Source organism: Balaenoptera physalus, assembly GCF_965194825.1.
Source record: "Balaenoptera physalus genome assembly, contig: HAP1_SCAFFOLD_2370, whole genome shotgun sequence".
In the NCBI taxonomy this organism is placed as follows: Eukaryota; Metazoa; Chordata; class Mammalia; order Artiodactyla; family Balaenopteridae; genus Balaenoptera; species Balaenoptera physalus.
The window spans coordinates 44,694-59,703 of NW_028124437.1; the positions used below are offsets into that span (position 1 = coordinate 44,694).

At 45.7% G+C, this 15,010-nt stretch overlaps 1 long non-coding RNA gene across 4 annotated transcripts in view; it reads left to right on the forward strand.

The window, feature by feature from the left end:
• The window catches only part of LOC309654238, a 45,625-nt gene extending 32,068 nt beyond the window's left edge, over positions 1–13,557 (forward strand). For 2 of the 4 annotated variants that reach the window (XR_014260064.1, XR_014260065.1), the window contains exons 4-5: positions 736–883; positions 13,483–13,557. This is a non-coding gene — a long non-coding RNA (uncharacterized lncRNA). Of the gene's footprint in view, positions 1–735; positions 884–4,956; positions 4,974–13,482 lie in introns of all 4 variants that reach the window. The other 2 variants (XR_014260067.1, XR_014260066.1) reach the window with 2 other exon arrangements.
• The last annotated feature ends 1,453 nt before the right edge of the window (positions 13,558–15,010 follow it).

Here is a 15,010-nt window from a genome sequence, read left to right on the forward strand (position 1 = left end):
TATGAGGACTAAAACTAAACTGGGAAGTGGAAGAATTGCGTTTCAACTGTTTCAGTCAACACGCATGTATTAATGATACCTAAGTATTGAACACCGGGCTAGGTTTCATGAGGGATACAGAAGTTCTGGCCATCTCTGGTTTTGGGTATCCCTTATTTGTTGAGACCTTTGCGTTGTTTGGTTGCCTTTTGTCTGTTTTCCAGATGGGAAAACAGGAACAAGGGAAGTATAGGTTATTACTAGGTGGGGTTGAACAAGTGGAGCAGCAAACTGCAAAGCAGAAAGAAGAGGGACGTACTATAGAGGGATGTGATTTCCATTTTCAAGGCGCCTGCGTCCTGTGCAGGGAGACAGCCTAACATAAAATGTGCCTAACAAAAGATCTATTGACTTCTTACTAAAAATCTCCAGTTCATATAACCCAGGGGTTTATACCTTCTCCTTTAATAGTTCTATTCCTGGGACTTCCCTGGTGGTCCAGTGGTGAAGACTCTGCGCTTCCAATGCAGCAGGCGTGGGTTCAATCCCTGGTTGGGGAGCTAAGATCCCACATGCTGCGCAGCCAAAGAAATTTTTTTCTAAAGTTATACTCCTGTGTTGTTGAATTTAGTGGTTTAGATTTTGTTTGAATGTTAAGAAGATTTCAGTTTATTTACCAGGAACAAACAAAACATAATGTAAAAATAGTTTCCCAGAAACGATTTCCATCGTTCTCTTCTTCCCTTTCTCCCGCAGACTGGTGTTTCATCTTGACAAGTTCTCTGAAGTTCTCTGTCATTCCATAGGAACGCTGTCTGGCTTGGAGGTTGCAATCCCAGGGAATTTTTCATCAGCGGGGAAGTCTCCATCACTACAGAGGAATCAAGGTTGAAGTCAGTCCCGGGTAAGTGAGATGCTCCCCCTAAACACCAACACAGCAGTCGTGTACCTTTCAAGGGGTTCAGGGGCAAGATGGGCAAGGCATTTCTACTAACTCTTCTTAAGGATCATGGACAGTGCCCTATGCTACGAGGTAAGCGGTGACTGTTGTAATTCTTACTGGTGATCATTTCATGTCACTGATCCTTGGCTCTCTTTGTATCTCATAGGACTGTTGTAAGTCCAATACAAAATGAGTCTTCTTTTTAAAAAACTGAAATGTTTTACAAAGCCTAGCATTCTCATAGAGAGTCCTTTGAATTCTCCCCACTTTCCCGAGAGGCTAAGAACACTTCACACCATGAACTAGGAGAGGGGGTAGAGCCCTTTCTGATGAAATATAGAAACAAAGACAGAGTCTTAGCCTGCTTGCTCTCTGGACAGGATCTCGGACCACAAGGTCTTAAATCCTGGTATAAATGACGGAAGTGAGGACAGTTCAACTGGCACTCTCATAACAAGAGTTCTGAAACACCTTCCAAAGAGACTGTAGCAGTAGACGAGGGAAGGGAGTGCTACAGTGTGGTAGTACAGGGGGAATGCTCGGCTACAGCAGTGAAAAATGTGGTACCTATTGGTGTGCTCTCGGGTTTCTTGGACATGTAGCATAGATGACCTTTACAGTGTCCCTCCCACCTTCCCACCTGCATTAGGTGTTCTGTTTTTTTGTTTGTTTGTTTGTTTTTAATTTACGTTTATTGATTGATTGATTGATTGAACTTATTTATTCTACGTATTTATTTTTTTGGCTGCACTGGGTCCTCATTGGTGTGCACGGGCTTTCTCTAGTTGCGGCTAGCGGGGTCTACTCTTGGTTGCGGTGTGCGGGCTTCTCATCGCGGTGGCCTCTCTTGTTGCGGAGCATGGGCTGTAGGCGCGTGGGCTTCGGTAGTTGCGGCTCACGGGCTCTGGAATGCAGGCTCAGTCGTTGTGGCACATGCGCTTAGTTGCTGCACGGCATGTGGGATCTTCGCAGACCGGGGCTCGAAGCCGTGTCCCCTGCATTGGCAGGCGCCACCAGGGAAGCCCTAGCTGTTCTTACATAGAGTCTAAAAACAGAGAGCACTGAGAGAAGGTAGTGGTTATTAAAGGCTCAGGATCTAAATTCTACCTGTCTCTACACCCCTTCCCAGCTGTCGATTTGACCCCGTTTGTGAATGCCGACCTCATTCTTCAACTTTCTCTGCCGTTTGTATACTCACCTTGAAAACTTGTTTCTGTGATGCGTTGAGCAGACACAGGGTGGCAGATTGCAGAGGTGGAAGCTGGTGGTCGGATATTTGTGGGCTGAATCTCCTTCAGTCCCATTCCCATTTCTGGTTGCGCAGAGGCCCTACTTCCTGTGTATGACGGGGAGCCATAGGATTGCGGGCAGGAGCCAAGTTCTCCATACAGTGAAGACCCCAGTGTGCCTTGGTTATAGTAATATACCTGGCTTCCTTCCTGGTAGGGAAGTGACAGGCGGCTATGCCCCTGATTTGTTCGTGGGCCTCCTGATACAGCAGTTCCCTTGGCTCTGGCCCTGTCGTCAGCTGCCCCTAGGAGGACTCTGAGCCCTAGCCACTTCTCTGGTAGATTTGCCTATTCCCCCACTATAATCACACCTGAATAAGGCAACTCAAACCTTTCAGAGATGTGTCGTGAACCTCTTGTTTTCTGAAATACCTATCTGGTGGTTGTGAGACTTAAGGCCAACCTCCCCGAGAGACTTTGTTTCTATTTCTCCTAGTAAACCTAGACTCATCTCCTGTCACCTTCAACTCTACTCCAATTGTGTTCTTTCAACCCAGACCCCTGACCCTGCTTTTTACTTCTGCCATTTCATCCTCACTCCTGCTTCCTTTCCTAAATCCATACGTCTCTTTTGGCCTTCCTAGCCCTGGGCCAAGTTCCTTCCTCTTTCCTCAGTTTTTACCCCTTTCCTTCATTCTCCCATCCAACTTTCAGGCCTTCCTTTCTCACGCCCCAGTTAGCAGCATCTCAGAATTCGAAAGGTTTATTACTCATCTATTAATTCTATTCCATTTACTTATTCGGTTCTATACCTATCTTACCTATGTATGGAAGAACCGCTGGTAGCCAAGGTGGCAGCAAGAATCCTAGCAGCTGTCACCTGACGTATCCGTAGTAGTCAGCAATTTCCATTTCTTTGTCCCTCTGGGTGAAAAATTGCAGCTTCCCCGAAGAGGTGTATCTGGCAGCATTCTCCCGTTGTTGTTGAGCCCGCCTCTTCATGGCCTCTCGCTCTGGCCTCTGCTCTTGTTCGATGGGCTTTGACATGACTGGCTCAGGCACGTTGGGTTCCCTCCATGGAACTCGTTGCTTGCTGAAGTCTTGGAGTAGAAGTTGGGTTTGGAGCTTGGGTGGGGACTGGCGCTTAGTCACAGCAGGGGGAACAGGCTCGCGCTGGAGAGAAGCGCCAGATGAAGTTTTGTAGGGTGCAGGCCTAGGAGCAGCAGGCTGAGGGACACGAGGCTGGGTATGGTTGGTCCAAGCCGGTTGGGTTGGGTTGGCCACAGTTGGCTGAGCTGGTTTGGCGGGACCTGGCAAAGAGGCAGGAGCTGGCTGGGATGAATTGACTGCAGCAGGTTGAGCTGAGTCAGTAGAACCAGGCTGGGCACGGTAAGCCACAGCAGGCCGATGTGAGGCCAGAGACTGTGGCCTCCGAGGAGCGGGTCGAGCTTGAGGCTTGTCCCAGGCAGAAAAAGGCAGAGGTATCAACTTGACCTTCCCAGGAGGAGGCCGCTCACACTGGGATGGAGATGGACACTCTGTTTCAGCACTGCTGTCTGGTTTCTGGGCTTGGACTTGCGTTTTCTCAGGCCTCTTACCCTCACGTGGGGTATGCCGCCGTGGCTGGATCGCTGGGGGTGGCTGGGGGTCTTTGGGGTTGCTTGAATTTCCCAAGAGCCGACAGGAAGAGAGCCCAGTTTTCGTCTCATTCTTCTTCCCCAGCGCATGAAGAACCTTCACAGACTCCAGCATGCGCACGCCAAGGGAGGTTCGAGGCTTTTGAAAGCTCTCTTGGCGAAGCTCAGTTTGGTGTTCCTTTCGCTTCGTGTTGGGGATTGCTGGCTTGTCTTCTGCCTTGACTTTGTTCCCTGACTGCTTGTTCTCTTCAGCCTTGTTTCTTCCTCTGGTCCTTTTGGTCTTTTCCTGCCCATGGCTCTCAGTTTTGCTGATCTTTCCGGATGCAGCTTTCTGAGGTTTGCCTTGAGAGTGCTTGGCCGTGTTCGCAGGAGCCCTGTCACTGACTGCAGCAGTGCATATAACCGCTTCTCCCCCTAACAGGCACTCTGGATCCTTTGGCTGGATTTTGGCCTTGGGAGCACCACCGATAGGCTCAGAGGCTTTCTGTTTGTTCTTCCTGGGTTGATCAGAGGGAACCTTTACGACACTTGGCTTTTCCTGCACCTGATTCACCTTAATGGCTCTGGTGTCTTCAGCTTTGATCACGTTGGGACCTTGGGATCGATCAAGATCTTTCCAAGAATTAAAGAGCTGGGGAAGGTGAATATCCTCCGCCAGTGTAGTAATGTCTGCAAGACCACTGCTAGGTTCAGTCCCATTTTCAAGTGTCCCTAGGTCCTGACGACTCAGGCTGTTCTCTCCCAGATCAGCATTTTCAGAACCAGGCTGCTCCTCTTGGCTGAGGGGATCGGTGCAGGCCAGCGGCTGGGGAATATCAGGGATTCCTAAAGGGAGTAGTGGAGGATCTTGGTTTTCTATTGGGATCTGGTAGGCCTCCAGAGGCTTTGACAGCTTGGTTTTGATATCCTCCACGTTCTTACTCTCTGTTTGTCCCTGGCTTGGAGCTGGAGGCAGGGCCAGGAGACGCCTGGCACTCTGGACTGGAGCTGTCACTGAAATGTCCCCAAGTTCAGATGGTGGGTTACTCTCAAGTATGTGACTGTTTCTGCTACTGCAGGACTTGGGGAGTTCTTGAGTTTGTGTCACACAAAACGTCTGGCTTGGAGGTTGCAATCCCAGGGAATTTTTCATCACCAGGGAAGTCTCCATCACTACAAAGGGATCAAGGGAGAAGTCAGTCCCTGGTAAATGAGATGCTCCCCCTAAACACCAACACAGCAGTCATGTACCTTTCAAGGGGTTCAGGGGCAAGATGGGCAAGGCATTTCTACTAACTCTTCTTAAGGATCATGGACAGTGCCCTATGCTACGAGGTAAGCGGTGACTGTTGTAATGCTTAACTGGTGATCATTTCATGTCACTGATCCTTGGCTCTCTTTGTATCTCATAGGACTGTTGTAAGTCCAATACAAAATGAGTCTTCTTTTTAAACAACTGAAATGTTTTACAAAGCCTAGCATTCTCATAGAGAGTCCTTTCAATTCTCCCCACTTTCCCGAGAGGCTAAGAACACTTCACACCATGAACTAGGAGAGGGGGTAGAGCCCTTTCTGATGAAATACAGAAACAAAGACAGAGTCTTAGCCTGCTTGCTCTCTGGACAGGATCTCGGACCACAAGGTCTTAAATCCTGGTATAAATGACGGAAGTGAGGACACTTCAACTGGCACTCTCGTAACAAGAGTTCTGAGACACCTTCCAAAGAGACTGTAGCAGTAGACGAGGGAAGGGAGTGCTACAGTGTGGTAGTACAGGGGGAATGCTCGGCTACAGCAGTGAAAAATGTGGTACCTATTGGTGTGCTCTCGGGGTTCTTGTACATGTAGCATAGATGACCTTTACAGTGTCCCTGCCACCTTCCCACCTGCATTAGGTGTTCTTTTTGTTTTTTTGTTTTTTTTAATTTACGTTTATTTATTGATTGATTGTGTGAACTTATTTATTCTACGTATTTATTTTTTTGGCTGCACAGGGTCTTCATTGCTGTGCACGGGCTTTCTCTAGTTGCGGCTAGCGGGGTCTACTCTTGGTTGCGCTGTGCGGGCTTCTCTTGTTGCGGAGCATGCGCTCTAGGCGCGTGGGCTTCGGTAGTTGCGGCTCACGGGCTCTAGAATGCAGGCTCAGTCGTTGTGGCACATGGGCTTAGTTGCTCCACGGCATGTGGGATCTTCCCAGACCAGGGCTCGAACCCGTGTTCCCCGCATTGCATTGGCAGGCGGATTCTTAACCACGGCGCCACCAGGGAAGCCCTAGGTGTTCTTACATAGAGTCTAAAAACAGAGGGCACTGAGCGAAGGTAGTGGTTACTAAAGGCTCAGGATCTAAATTCTACCTGTCTCTACACCCCTTCCCAGCTGTCGATTTGACCCCATTTGTGAATGCCGACCTCATTCTTCAGCTTTCTCTGCCGTTTGTATACTCACCTTGAAAACTTGTTTCTGTGATGCGTTGAGCAGACACAGGGTGGCAGATTGCAGAGGTGGAAGCTGGTGGTCGGATATCTGTGGGCTGAATCTCCTTCAGTCCCATTCCCATTTCTGGTTGCGCAGAGGCCCTACTTCCTGTGTATGACGCGGAGCCATAGGATTGCGGGCAGGAGCCAAGTTCTCCATACAGTGAAGACCCCAGTGTGCCTTGGTTATAGTAATATACCTGGCTTCCTTCCTGGTAGGGAAGTGACAGGCGGCTATGCCCCTGATTTGGAATCTGAGATGGTGCTCCCTGAGCAAGCCTGGCAGAAAGTGATGGATATAGAGGGACCATGTTATTGGCGTCTGAAGTTTTATCATACTGGGCTGCCATAAACATGGAGGAAGCAGCTGGGTGCCGGTCAGTGAGTGCCAGAGTAAAGTCTCCGAGTGAAGAGGAATTCTTTTCAGTGCTTCCTGTGATGTCCCACTCAAGAACACCTGGATAGGAAGGAGCTGAAGTGGAGATCTGGCTGTGGTCAGTAACTCCAGATAACATAGTCGTGCTGGAATGTTGGTAAAGGTAGGCACTACCCATGAGTGTCTGGAAAGAGGTACCGGTAGCCGATGCCGAACTGACGGCAGGGGCAGAGACTCTGGAGAAGTTGCAGACACTTCGTGTTAGGGAAGTTGCATTGCTCACCACAGGAAGAGAATGCTGCAGAGAATTTAGAGTTCCAAGTAGAGATGGATTTTGGAAATTTTCTGTAAGAACAAGAGGGTCATGAAAAACTCAGGGAGGTTGAGAAATTCTCACTACGTTTGAGGAACAGCATTATCTTAAGGTTCTTGCTCTCAGGACACCTCTACTATCGACCCTTCCTGAGAAACCCAAAATCAGACAGTTAATGATGGCTGTAAGGACTGAGCAGTTTTCCACTCTTCTGTATTAACTGCCTGTGCTCCCATCTTGGGCACAGATGGGCAGAAGAGCCAAGTGGTATGGTTCAGACATTGTTCTCTAGGCTGGAAGCAACCTTCTCCCTGCCCTGTCTTTCCCTTCAGCCTGCACTCGTATTGACTTCTATGCTATTTCCTAGACTGGAAGCATTTTAGAACTAGGAGGCCCTTAGAGAACTTTCTCTTTTTTCAGTCTCATTTCACGAGTAAGGAAACTGAGGCTCAGAGAGGTCGGGTTGACTTGTTCAGGTTCTCTCATCATGTTAGTGTCATTACCAGGTTTCAGAACCTAAGTATCCTGACTTCCTTGCCAGGACTCCACTCTGAGCATGATACTGCCAGAAAGCAGGAGAAATAGAACTTATAATATAAGCATTTTTTTGGTCCATTAGAAAACAGTACGGCCATTACCATTGTCATCTTCAGTGTCTCCCTTTGCTTGTGCAGTTCCCACGCTATTACCTAGAGTTGACGTATAGCTCAGTCCAACTGGTGAACTGAAAGAGTCATTTTTGCCCTCTTCAAGCCTGGTTTCTCATCCTACCTCAAAATGATTACCCGAAAGTGGATTTCTTAAGTGCTTTTGGAAAGAGAAAAGTTATCTGATTACTTCAGATTACTCATCTATAAAGTGGTTATAACACCACCACCAATAATAATAGCAGTAATAATTAATAGATGAATAAGCTGATCTATTGCGTATGATTTATATGGAGGAAGATACAATAAGTTCTAGAAAGACAAAGAAAAATCATGAAAAACATGTTACGTAACGAAAAAGAAATCCATAGATATTAATGAAAACTGGGGTATGTGGGCAAGTATCAAAGCCTAATGAATTTACTAACAAATGACATTCTGTACCATACATGCAATATTATGAAAGTGAATTTTGCCCACTCTATTTTAGTGAATACTATTAACCAAAAAACACGATGGAGGTGATAGAGGTGAATGAATTCCTAGCCAATGCATACAGACAGAGACGATAAATCAGTAAAAAATGCACAACAAGCAACAGAATGCAACAAATGTGAATGTATAGGTAGCCACAACATATGTAGACAAGTATTTCAATGAAAACCGGTACAAAGCAGACAGCAAAATAGTAAGTGTAAAAGAGTTTCATTATTGTGCTCATTCACATTTTTACCCAGCAAGTAACAGGTATTAAGCCTAGGAGAAATATATCTTTCCATGAATATAACTCATATAATAAGCAGAAAGGAAGCTTAAAAAGTATCAAGAAGGTTTTTGTATTTATCCTAGAACTTAGAATCATCTTCCACATCCAAGAAGATGACATCCCAAGACCTCAAAAAACCATCATCCCTAGAATCCAATTAAAAAAGATTTTCAAATGTAAGAAAATCCAAAGGACTCCACAACATTGTTTTAGATAAATGTGGATGTTTGTGTTTTCTTTTTTTCTTTTGCCGCGCCGCGTGGCCCTGGCCGTGAAAGCACCGAGTCCTAAAGCGCTGGACCGCCAGGGAATTCCCTAAATGGGGAATTAGAGATGTGGGGCTTGACTTTTTCTTTTTCTTCTCCGGTAGCTAAGATCTACAAGCGAACGATGGCTGTTGATCAATGTGCTCTCTGTGTTAGGAAGGAAATAACTGTAAAAATGAAAAGCAACCTTGCCTTAGAAGCTACATATCACACAAAGGAAATAGTCCTTCTGATTCAATGTAGAAGATATCATTTAAAATGTTTAATTGGTCAAATGTCTACCTAGTTTAAAAATTAGAAAGAATAGAACACTGAAAAGCAGCCCCCTAGATAACCACTTTGGTTTCTGGTTTCTAGGAAGCATCATTTCTAAAACATACTTCTAAAATGTTTCTATTCCAAACTGTCAAGTGCCAGCTGTATTCAGAGAGGCAATAAAAGAAAGAAAACGGAGTATGACTTTTCTGATAGGCTGCCTTTCCTGGTGATCCCCTGTTCTGGCCTTACTTTCCTTCTTAGTCTGTTAATGTAAGGATTTGCTACCATCAGCTTTGTTTTGCCCTGCTCTGAGCAGATTTCCCTCTGTGCTGTTTCTGCTTTAATTTAAAATCTTTGGCTCCCATCAACATTCCATGGCAAACTGCCTCTTTCTTGAGAGCTCCTCTATGCTTTCCCTCTTCATTCTTATATTTTTTTCCCATCTCTTGGTTCCTGTTGGCCTGTGCTAATGAAAACAATCCTAAACTTGCTTACGTTTGACTCTGTGCCTCCCTATATAGCCCAGTACTCTCCATCCTCTCTCCCTATTCTCTCTTTTCAACTAGTCGAAATACTAGTGGAGGGAGACCATTGGAGATGAAACATCTTGGTATATATCGCTAGTTTCCTGTGTCACCTGGCTTTTCTATGTTTCTGTTGAAACACTCTTTTGAGAAGTCTCTGATTTCATTTTCTACATGGGTACCCTTTAAGGCTCAATATTGGAAAAGAAGGGGATCAGAGTGATCAACCCAATGTGGTATCCTAACGTAACAGATAAGGAAAGCAGCAGGCTTTGTGAGGCAGTCAGTGATTTGTCCAAAGTCACACAGACAGTAAACGTCAAAGTCAAAACTGAAATTAGGTCTCCAGACTTGTAGTTCAATACTTTCCCTCATTATTCCACGCTATTTTGAATCTCCTCCTCAATTTAGGGGCAAAAGAAATCGAACGCAAAACTTTCCAAAGTTTCTTTTCTTACCTGACATGGTCAGAGAAGAGGAGACATCAACTGCAGGTACAAGGGATGAGGAGACAACACTAGAGGATGTCTGAGTGGCTGCAGCTGAACGGCGCACGTGTCCAGTACAAAGGTCACTGGTTACTGGTCCAAACGGCTCCACGGAAACCCCAAGACCTCTACCAAGTGGTAGTAGGTTTGGTAGGAGAGTGATGTCACAAAGCAGGCAGTTGAAAGGTATGAGCTAGCCAATAGGGAGGTCCGATCCCCAACAGGAGGGCGGGCTTGGGTGAAGAGAGCGTAGGAGAGCTAAAACAACCCCTCAATTTCTGAGCTCTGGGGAGGAAATCCTAGAAGACAGATTTACCTCCCCCAGGCTCTTCCATTAGGGAAATCATTGCAACATTTCTTACAGACGTTCATTAATATAATTAACTAACAGTTACTTATATTCTACAGAGTATTCTATTTTATGTATCATATACTTAGAGCTATATAGATCTTATTTAACTAGTATCCTTAGGAAGGAAAGAGCCATGTAGTTTGAACTATTACAGTTGTAACTTGGTTAAAGAGCAGGGTGAAGTTTGTTGAGTGTACCCTGTGGAGAATGTTGTGGTCCAAGGCTCTTCTCTTTTAGTTTCTTCTCCTTGACTCCTACCTTCCTTGGGCTGGGCTAGGCTGGGGGCCAGGTTGGACTTGCGACTTAACATTTCTCTTCCGCTTTCTTTTTTTTTTTTTTTTTTTCTTCCATTATGGGCATTGCTTCTAGGACAAGCCTTGGTCTTGCATTGGATGTTCCTTCCTGTCAACTTCCAGCAGCAGGAGTCTTCTTTTCAGTGCTTGATGCTTCACGAAATAGACTCTGCCCATTGGCAGCAAATACCAGAGAGCTAGGAGACAGAGCTGGTTGCAGACCTTTCCTCTTCCAGCCTTTGGTTGCAATTGTTTTGCCCATGATTTGCTAGCTCTAGTTCCTTGGGCCACACAGGTATCCTGCCATCCAGCTCTTTTTATATGTGAGAGACATTCTGAACACTGTCCCTCTTTCTTTGCACAGAAGTATATACAGTGTGGCAGTTACCGTAATCTCCTCCCCCTTGCAAACAGCCCCTCTAGAATCTCGGACCTCTAGGACTCTCTGTCTTGCATGCTTGGGTGCAAGGCCAAGCACAGTGAAGAGGAGAATAATTAGAGAAAGAGGAGGACATTGGTGGAGAACTGGGAGCAGGTAAGGTGAAAGGGCACCGGAGAAAAGAGATGCATGTAGGTTTTTTGGTTTCTGTGGGAAACAAGTTGACACACTTGGGCCTCATTTTGTATTAACAGAACAGAGAGTTGTAGATATAAGTAGCTAGATCGTGCAGCAACTGCCATGAAGTCTGTACACTGAAGAGAACAGTCTCACATCTAGTTTTCATTTTGTTTTATGTCATATTACCTTATTTATAGCATTCACTGGTATGTTTGTAGAACGCAGATGTTTTCAAATGCTCTGGTTTTGTCTACATGGTTATTTCCTTGTCCTATTTGTAAGGAATCCAACATTGTAAGACATATTGCATGTTTTTCTCTTGACGATTGTTTACCTTGAAGCGTCATGAACTAACTTGAGCTGTTGGATTTTGTGGAGAAACTTTAAAAAGGGTCTGTGAAAAAGGCATTGTGGTGAGTCGCATTATGCACCCGAGCGTAAGGAGCAGATATCTGCCACCAGCCCAGCTTGGCCTGGATTGCCTCTGTGTTAGTTCCCCTGGTTAGTGCTTTTCTCCCTAACCACTCTTGTGACTGTGATAATGTGAGTTAAGGGCTGAGTTGCTAGTGATTTATGTGTGAGGTAGGCTGGTTTGAGGGAGGAAATCTATGGACCTAGTCATTTTCCTTGGTGGTAAGCTTTCAGGGGTGCAAAGATCGATCTTCCTGGGGACTTTTCTGGTACCAGGAAGATATCGCATAGATGGGACCTCCAAAGACACACATTTAATTTTTAGGCCTGTTGTTCCTATTGTGGGATGTGAGTTTCTTCACTGATGGGGATGCTGCTTATCTGAGAAGAAACTGTGAAAGGTGGTGTAGTATAGAGGTGTGGCTTAAGCTTTTAAGTTTTCTTCAAGGTTTTTCCCCTAAGCTTCATACTTCAGACGGCCTACTTACATGAGACTAGTATGTGATGTCAGGCTAACAACTTCCTAAATACCTGCAAGCCAGATCAGTGTCTCTTTTCTCTATATTCCCATGGAAATCAAGGGTCCCGCCGAATTTTCCATCGAAACAGTTGATTTGTGCTGTCTCTAGGAATTCTAAAGGGCGTACCGTTGCTTCCTAACCGGTGTCATTTGGGAGATCCCCCTCTGTACGTTCAAATGATTAATTTTGAGACTCTGCTCATGTGTGCAGTAAACCCTTTAATTCCCTAAGACCTTCCTTTCCTCCATCTCATACCCCATTAAGCCCGCCTCAGTTTATCTCCTGAATTTCTTTGGAATCTGTCAGCTCTCCCTCAACATCCTAATACTGAACTTGCCTGTCTGTTGCGATTAGGTCCTAACTAGTGTCCATATATCTTGTTTCCCTCCAATCCATTCTTCACACAAGAAAGCTTCAAAGCAAGTTGGAACATTGCTCATAAACATCGCTCACAAACATTGTTTTGAGAATAGAAAACACACTGGTGGCCTTTAAGACTCTGCGTGCTCTAGAATCCTCTCTGCTTCTCTAGCCCCATCTTGTGCCACGTTTGCCCTCACTTTCTATGCTTCAGATACACTGAATTAACCTTAGTTCTCACTCATCTGACAGAAGTCAGTTGAGAAATTATTTTTCACTGTGATTCCTAGCATTAAGGAATTTGATGATCAGGTTTTGTATGAGGACTAAAACTAAACTGGGAAGTGGAAGAATTGCGTTTCAACTGTTTCAGTCAACACGCATGTATTAATGATACCTAAGTATTGAACACCGGGCTAGGTTTCATGAGGGATACAGAAGTTCTGGCCATCTCTGGTTTTGGGTATCCCTTATTTGTTGAGACCTTTGCGTTGTTTGGTTGCCTTTTGTCTGTTTTCCAGATGGGAAAACAGGAACAAGGGAAGTATAGGTTATTACTAGGTGGGGTTGAACAAGTGGAGCAGCAAACTGCAAAGCAGAAAGAAGAGGGACGTACTATAGAGGGATGTGATTTCCATTTTCAAGGCGCCTGCGTCCTGTGCAGGGAGACAGCCTAACATAAAATGTGCCTAACAAAAGATCTATTGACTTCTTACTAAAAATCTCCAGTTCATATAACCCAGGGGTTTATACCTTCTCCTTTAAAAGTTCTATTCCTGGGACTTCCCTGGTGGTCCAGTGGTGAAGACTCTGCGCTTCCAATGCAGCAGGCGTGGGTTCAATCCCTGGTTGGGGAGCTAAGATCCCACATGCTGCGCAGCCAAAGAAATTTTTTTCAAAAGTTATACTCCTGTGTTGTTGAATTTAGTGGTTTAGATTTTGTTTGAATGTTAAGAAGATTTCAGTTTATTTACCAGGAACAAACAAAACATAATGTAAAAATAGTTTCCCAGAAACGATTTCCATCGTTCTCTTCTTCCCTTTCTCCCGCAGACTGACTGGTGTTTCATCTTGACAAGTTCTCTGAAGTTCTCTGTCATTCCATAGGAAAGCGGTCTGGCTTGGAGGTTGCAATCCCAGGGAATTTTTCATCAGCGGGGAAGTCTCCATCACTACAGAGGAATCAAGGTTGAAGTCAGTCCCGGCTAAGTGAGATGCTCCCCCTAAACACCAACACAGCAGTCGTGTACCTTTCAAGGGGTTCAGGGGCAAGATGGGCAAGGCATTTCTACTAACTCTTCTTAAGGATCATGGACAGTGTGCCCTATGCTACGAGGTAAGCGGTGACTGTTGTAATTCTTACTGGTGATCATTTCATGTCACTGATCCTTGGCTCTCTTTGTATCTCATAGGACTGTTGTTAAGTCCAATACAAAATGAGTCTTCTTTTTAAAAAACTGAAATGTTTTACAAAGCCTAGCATTCTCATAGAGAGTCCTTTGAATTCTCCCCACTTTCCCGAGAGGCTAAGAACACTTCACACCATGAACTAGGAGAGGGGGTAGAGCCCTTTCTGATGAAATATAGAAACAAAGACAGAGTCTTAGCCTGCTTGCTCTCTGGACAGGATCTCGGACCACAAGGTCTTAAATCCTGGTATAAATGACGGAAGTGAGGACAGTTCAACTGGCACTCTCATAACAAGAGTTCTGAAACACCTTCCAAAGAGACTGTAGCAGTAGACGAGGGAAGGGAGTGCTACAGTGTGGTAGTACAGGGGGAATGCTCGGCTACAGCAGTGAAAAATGTGGTACCTATTGGTGTGCTCTCGGGGTTCTTGTACATGTAGCATAGATGACCTTTACAGTGTCCCTCCCACCTTCCCACCTGCATTAGGTGTTCTGTTTTTTTGTTTGTTTGTTTGTTTTTAATTTACGTTTATTGATTGATTGATTGATTGAACTTATTTATTCTACGTATTTATTTTTTTGGCTGCACTGGGTCCTCATTGCTGTGCACGGGCTTTCTCTAGTTGCGGCTAGCGGGGTCTACTCTTGGTTGCGGTGTGCGGGCTTCTCATCGCGGTGGCCTCTCTTGTTGCGGAGCATGGGCTGTAGGCGCGTGGGCTTCGGTAGTTGCGGCTCACGGGCTCTGGAATGCAGGCTCAGTCGTTGTGGCACATGCGCTTAGTTGCAGCACGGCATGTGGGATCTTCGCAGACCGGGGCTCGAAGCCGTGTCCCCTGCATTGGCAGGCGCCACCAGGGAAGCCCTAGCTGTTCTTACATAGAGTCTAAAAACAGAGAGCACTGAGAGAAGGTAGTGGTTATTAAAGGCTCAGGATCTAAATTCTACCTGTCTCTACACCCCTTCCCAGCTGTCGATTTGACCCCGTTTGTGAATGCCGACCTCATTCTTCAACTTGCTCTGCCGTTTGTATACTCACCTTGAAAACTTGTTTCTGTGATGCGTTGAGCAGACACAGGGTGGCAGATTGCAGAGGTGGAAGCTGGTGGTCGGATATTTGCGGGCTGAATCTCCTTCAGTCCCATTCCCATTTCTGGTTGCGCAGAGGCCCTACTTCCTGTGTATGACGCGGAGCCATAGGATTGCGGGCAGGAGCCAAGTTCTCCATA